Source organism: Rutidosis leptorrhynchoides, chromosome 4 (assembly GCF_046630445.1).
Source record: "Rutidosis leptorrhynchoides isolate AG116_Rl617_1_P2 chromosome 4, CSIRO_AGI_Rlap_v1, whole genome shotgun sequence".
Lineage (NCBI taxonomy): Eukaryota > Viridiplantae > Streptophyta > Magnoliopsida > Asterales > Asteraceae > Rutidosis > Rutidosis leptorrhynchoides.
The window spans coordinates 58,525,605-58,533,828 of NC_092336.1; positions in this window are offsets into that span (position 1 = coordinate 58,525,605).

Genomic DNA, 8,224 nt, shown 5'->3' on the forward strand with positions numbered 1-8,224 from the left:
TTAATATAGTATTAAACTCATTTGGTTTACCGTCAAAACTAGAATACATAATCTCTAAAACATTAGAGATTACATAATCGCCATGAAGAACGAAGATAATTGATGTAGAACAATACGTAGAACGATGATTATACTCGAGGTATAAAATGAGATGTTGAGGCATGTGATGTTGAAACTTGAGTTGTTGGTGGTACTGTTGGGGCCGGTGATGTTGCTGAAGCTGGTAAATTTTGCACCATATTCTCCAAATTGATTACTCGAGCGCGAAGTTCGCTAACTTCTTCTATTATTCCGGGATGATTTTCGGTCAGAACGAGCGGATGAATAAGGTTTAGAATTGTGGACAGAATATAATCGTGGCGAGATATTCGGGAAAATGAGGGTGAAAATGGTGTTTTGAATAGATTCGCCGGTAAGTGCTTCAGGTTCTTCGCCAAGAGGGCAATTTGGTTAGTGGAAAGGATCGCCTTCTTCGCGTCTCCATTGATTAAGTCGACTACGAACCCATCAGATGAATTGGGGATGGCTGATTGATTGATTCATTCTGGTGACACCGCTTTCGGAGCTTAGGTGAATATCCATATCGGAATAGCTGTCGGAATAACTATCGGAATAGCTATCGAATTCTGAGGAACTCGAACTGGTTGGGAGATTCATCTCGTACGATCAGATGAAGTATTTTCGATAAGAAATAGATTATAGGATGTAGATTAGTACCATGCAATACATAATTTACATATGCATATATAATACTAAAATCCCATAAGTTATGGAGGAATCTACGGAAGCTGTCAGGCAAAGGTAACAATAACAGATACGCTAAGATATGAATTTATCTATACACTGTCTATGCAATAGAGGCAGTAAGACGTGTCTAGACCTTAAGGATGATAAGCAAATAATTTTCGACACTAAATGATAAGCAAAACTTTTGACATGCAGACACGGTCGAAGTCCAGGCCCACTAATGCATCTAAACAACTATAGTTAGACACACTAATGCAAGACCTGGTTCGCTAAGACCACCGCTCTGATAACAACTGAAGCGACCCTTCCTAATCCATCCGGACGAAGTCCATATCGATTACAAACGATTCACAATAGTTGGTTACATCGCGAGGTACTTGACCTCTATATGATACATTTTACAAACATTGCATTCGTTTTTGAAAGACAAACTTTCATTTCATCGAAAGTTGACGGCATGCATAACATTTCATAATACATCAAACTGTAATTGACTTAATAATAATCTTGATGAACTCAACGACTCGAATGCGACTTCTTTTGAAATATGTCATGAATGACTCCAAGTAATATCTTTAGAATGAGCAAATGCACAGCGGAAGGTTTCTTTAATACCTGAGAATAAACATGCTTTCAAGTGTCAACCAAAAGGTTGGTGAGTTCATTAGTTTAACATAAATAATCATTTCCATCATTTTAATAGACCACAAGAATTTCATTTCCAGTTCTCATAAATATACGTCCCATGCATAGAGACAAAAATCATTCATATGGTGAACACCTGGTAACTGACATTAACAAGATGCATATAAGAATATCCCCTATCATTTCGGAAAATCCTTCGGACATGATAAAAACAACATCGAAGTACTAAAGCATCCGGTACTTTGGATGGGGTTCGTTAGGCCCAATAGATCTATCTTTAGGATTCGCGTCAATTAGTAGACTGGTTTACTAATTCGTAGGCTACCAAGTAAAAGGGGCATATTTGGCTTCGATCATTCAACCATATAATGTAGTTTCAATTACTTGTGTCTATTTTGTAAAACAATTATAAAAATAGCGCATGTATTCTCAGTCTCAAAAATATATATTGCAAAAGCATTTAAAAAGGGAGCAAATAAAACTCACAATACTGTATTTTGTAGTAAAAATACATATGTCGACATTGAACAAATGTAGGTTGGCCTCAGATTCACGAACCTATATCATTCATATATATATATATATATATATATATATATATATATATATATATATATATGAATATATATATATATATATATTAAAACATATACTTGTAGTTGAACAAATATATATATTATTATTAGTGATTCAACTGTTATTTTAATGAGTTTTGAGTTCCATTAGTACTTAGATATATTTATTTTATATATCTGGAATAATTAATTAATATAATAATAGAGTTAGGTTATAGGTATTAGATATGGTTTTATGTAACTACTTTTTATTGTAATAATAATAATAATATTACTAGTAGTATTGATAATAATAATATAGTTAAGTTATGTGTACTTTTATATAAATCATCTTTATTTGATATATTACTAATACTGATAATAATAATAATACTAATAATAATAATAATAATAATAATAATAATAATAATAATAATAATAATAATAATAATTAATAATAATAGTAATAACAATAATAATAATAAAAGTGATAAAATAATACCAATTTTGATAAGCTCATGATAATTCTTAATAATGTTAGTAATAACAATTTCAATAGTAATTTGATAATTTTGATAAAAAAATGTTAATTTTAATGGTAATACTAGTTTTAACAAAAGTTGTAACTTTAAAGGTAATGATACATTTAGTAATAATGATAATAATAATAATATCTATAATACTAATACTTATTTTCATGATAATTCTAATAGTTTCAATAATGATACTTTTAATAATAATGATGATAAAATAATGTTTATATAAAATCGTGTTGATAATAATACTAATAGTACTGATAATAATACTAGTTATAAAAATAACCCTTTTACTACAAATAACAATAATGGTAAGAATAAGTTAATAATAACAATAATAATAATACTTAAAAGGATATTAATAATAATAATAATAATAATAATAATAATAATTAACACTAAAAGAAAATGAGACTACCTTTGAAGAAACAAAAAAAATAAATGTCCATGCCTAGATTCGAACCCGAGTCTACTCGCTAACATAAAACACCCTCAAACCATCCAAGCCGTGATTGTTTTTCTAATATTAGTTGAATCATAATTTTATTTATGCCTTAACTGTTTCCCTTCTTCTATCTTCTTCTTCACGAACTCAAATTGATTCAACCCAAGAACAAACAAGTTTATAACGGCGAGATTTAAATTCAATTTATATCTTTTAATTGCAACGAAACAATTTTTGAAATCATTGATTTTAATTAACAGACCCAAAGAAGAACAAAAAAATAAATAAAACAGTCTTACAGCTTGATACTAAACTCAAACATCATATTCAAATTTTAGAACGTTTTAGCTCGAAATTACAAAATGAAATTGGTAGTAAATCGTTTCTATAAACTTTTCAAAGCATCAATTGATCTAAAATCCTCAAAAAACATTTGAATTTCAATGAAGAACAAAATTTGACTTTTTATAATAAGAACTTTGACTCCTAAATTCGAATTTGATTTCATGAATTAAGACTTGCAAATTTGCAGATAATTTGAGTAAAAGATTAATAACCATTCTGCATTTATAGATTTTGACAATTCGTTTGAATTTGAATTTTTAGCTAAAAGGTTCACGAACAGAGATATAACCTGTGTTTCTTTTTTCTTTAAAAAAAAAACCAAAGTGAAATCAAATAACTGAATTGTATAAGTTTTAATGGATGGAATGATACTGCAACTTATCAATTAAATAAGAGATTGAAGTCGACAAGCATATATTCTACCTGGTACAGAAAAAAAATAACAGGAGAATTTGATAGATAACAGATTTTGGTTGTTTGTGGGATTTGATTCGATTTCTTAGAGACAAAAAACAAAAATCAGAATAGTAAGATAGGGATAGGCAATTGAATTCTGATTCCCAGTTATGTATAAATGATTTTTTTTATAAAACTTAATTTTTAACATAAATAATTCTATTATTATTAAATAATAAAAATACTGATTATTATTAATAATGATATCATAATAATAATATTAATAATAATTATTCTAATAATAACAATTTTTAGAATAATAACACTAATAGTTATAATAACGTTCTTAATGATATTATTAATAATAATATTAATAATTCGTATTATCAATAATATATATATATATATATATATATATATATATATATATATATATATATATCTGCATATCTCTATTTATTATCTGTGTTTGTATATTTATATATATTTATTTATAGGTTATAATTAATCTTGTAAATATAACTATAATATTAGTACTCATAATAATAATAATAATACAAATTTATAATTTAGTAATAATATTACTAATGATAATGATAATAACTACTATAAAATATATACCATAATATTATTAATAATGATAATACTAATAATACCAAATATAACAAATTACATATAACAAATTTCATATTATAATTTTTAATAATACTAATATTAATAATAATGAATGTACTAATAATATAACCACTATAATTAAACTTGTAATTACATTTAATATATAAATATTACTATTTATTAATTATGTGTGATAACATTTATTGAATATTTATTTACAATATAATAACTATTGATAGTAATTATATATACATATACATATATATATATATATATATATATATATATATATATATATATATATATATATATATATATATATATATATATATATATATATATATATATATATATATATATATATATATATTGATAATAATCATAATAGTACTAATTTTAATATACAAATTATACATATCAAATCTTACAATTAATAATAATAATAATAAAGGTATTGATAACAATATTAATATAACAATTATGTTCAAACTTGTAAATAAATTTAATATAATACAATTTATTAATTATATCATTTTACTAATTATAATATATTGAATCTTTAATATTTATTAATTACAATATAAATATAATAATACTTATGTATTGAATATATATAGAGATATTCATTTTAATTACAAATTTATTATCTTATTTTTCATATTTAATTCTAGTGATTAAATTATATTTTATAATTTCAAATCCTTATATGTACTTACATTTATATATATATATGTACATATTTATTTACAAGCAATTGTTCGTGAATCGTCGGGAATAGTCAAAGGTCAAATGAATCTATGTAAACAGTTCAAGAATTTTTTTGAGACTCAACTTTACAGACTTTGCTTATCGTGTCGAAACCATATAAAGATTAAGTTTAAATTTGATCAGAAATTTCCGGGTCGTCACATAGTCCATGGTTATGATTATGATCACGTTGATGGTGATTACGAAGACGATGATAACGAATAACGAATTAAATATAATGATATACAAAATAATAAAACGATGTAGCATGATGATGACTAGAATTCGTTATTGTTATGTGAAATAACGATAATAATAAATATGGTTAAGGATGTTATCAGGTCAGCGGGATGTCGCGGGTTCAAACCCGGACTTGGGCATTTTTTTTTAGGGTTACTCTTTGAGGTAGTTACTTATCTATTCATTTATTTATTAATATTATTTTTATTATCTTATTATTATTATTATTATTATTATTATTATTATTATTATTATTATTATTATTAAACTAACACTAAATATTAAAATTATGATTATTATTATCATTAGTATTAATAGGATTATCAAGATTATTGTTATTATTATTATTATTATTATTATTATTATTATAATTATTATAATTATTATTATTATTATTATAATAATTATTATTATTATTATTATTATTATTATTATTATTATCATAGGTATTAGTATTATTATTAGTAGTATTATTATCATTATAGTTATTAATATAAATAATAGCATCATTATTATTATTAGTAAAATCATTATTTTTATAATTATTATTATTAGTATACATTGTTATTAAAAGTAACATTTTTATTAAAAGCATTATTCATATTAAATTTATCATTTTATCATTAATATTAAAAGTATCATTTTTAACTCTATTATCATTATTAGTATTTTTTTTTATCATTTCTAATATTATTTTAGTATTAATATAATTTTAACAAACAAAAGATATATATACATATATATACAAAAAATGTATTAAATACATACATAAACATAACAAAATTAATATTTTTTTTTAAATTTTAAATATATAAAATAAATATATGAAACATATAGGTTATTAATATAAAAATGATACAACTAATAAATTAATATATATATATATATATATATATATATATATATATATATATATATATATATATATATATATATATATATATATATATATATCTGTTCGATTACAATTATATATGTTAATATACATAACTGATATAGGTTCGTGAATCCGAGGCCAACCCTGCATTGTTCAGTTCCGTCGTATGCATATTTTTACTACAAGATATCGTACTGTGAGTTTCATTTGCTCCCTTTTTAAATGCTTTCATAATATATATTTTTGGGACTGAGAATACATGCGCTGCTTTATAAATATTTTACAAAATAGACACAAGTAATCAAAACTACATTCTATGGTTGAATTATTATACCGGATATCGCCCTTGTTGAACTTGGTAGCCTAAGAATTGGTGTTTATTATAATTGCCACCAATTGACACGAATCCTAAAGATAGATCTATGGGCCTTGACAAGCCCCAGTCAGAGAATTTGAACTGCTTTAGTACTTCGATGTTTATATATGGGGATATTCTAGATGCATTTTGTTAATGTCGGTTACCAGGTGTTCATTCCATATGAATGAATTTTAAACACTTGCGAGTGTATGATTATTGAATAAAGGAAATCTTGTGGTCTATTAAAATTATGAAAATGATTGATTACGATAAACTAATGAACTCACCAACCTTTTGGTTGACACTTTAAAGCATGTTTATTCTCAGGTATGAAAGAAATCTTCCGCTGTGTATTTGATCATTTTAGAGATAATACTTGGAGTCATTCATGACATATTTCAAAAGACGTTGCATTTGAGTCGTTGAGTTCATCAAGATTATTATTAAGTCAATTATAGTTGGATGTATTATGAAATGGTATGCATGCCGTCAACTTTTATTGAAATGAAAGTTGGTCTTTTAAAAACGAATGCAATGTTTGTAAAATGTATCATATAGAGGTCAAGTACCTCGCGATGTAACCAAATGTAATGTATTCGTACAAATGGATTAGGACGGGTCATTATAGGTGGTATCAGAGCGGTGGTCTTAGCGAACCAGATCTTGCATTAGTGTGTCTAACTGATAGTCTTTAGGATGCATTAGTGAGTCTGGACTTCGACCGTGTCTGCATGTCAAAAGTTTTCCTTATCATTTAATGTCGAAAATTATTTGCTTATCATCCTTTAAATTCTAGACACGTCTTACTGCCTCTATTGCATAGACAGTGTATAGATAAATTCATATCTTAGCGTATCTGTTATTGTTACCTTTGCCTGACAGCTTCCGTAGATTCCTCCGTAACTTATGGGATTTTAGTATTTTATATGCATATGTAAATTATGTATTGCAGGGTACTAATCTACATCCTATAATGTATTTCTTATCGAAAATCCTTCATATGATCGTACGAGATGAATCCCTCAACCAGTTCGAGTCCCTCAGATTTCGATAGCTATTCCGATAGTTATTCCGACAGCTATTCCGACATGGATATTCACCTAAGCTCCGAAAGCAGTAAATGAAATGAATGAACCAACTAGTCATCTTCAATTCTGGATGAATTGGGGATGGGTTCATAGTTGACTTAACAGATGGAGACAAGAAGAAGGCGATCCTTTCCACCAACCGAATTCACCTCTTGGCGATGAACCTGAAACACTTACCGGCGAACCTGTTCGTAATAACAATTTCTCTCTTATTTCCCGAATATCTCGCCATTATTATATACTATCTCAAATTCAAAACCTTATTCACTCACCCGTTCCTACCGACAATCATCCCGGAGTAATAAGTTAACGAGCTTCGCACCCGAGTTGTAGCCTTGAAGAATATGGTACAAAACGTACCAGCTTCAACAACATCACTGGCACCAACAGTATCACCATCAGCAACATTAACAGTACCATCACCACCACCAACAGCAACATCCGCATCCCACACCTCAACATCACAATCTGTCCTACGAACATCAACATCATACGCACCATAGATACCAAGGAGTACCAACAACAATGAATGATGAAGTATTGATCCATAACTTCATTGAAGAAATATTCTGCGAAGAATATGTGGTTTCTAAAAGTTTTAAAGATTACTTATTTTAGCTCAACCCAAAAA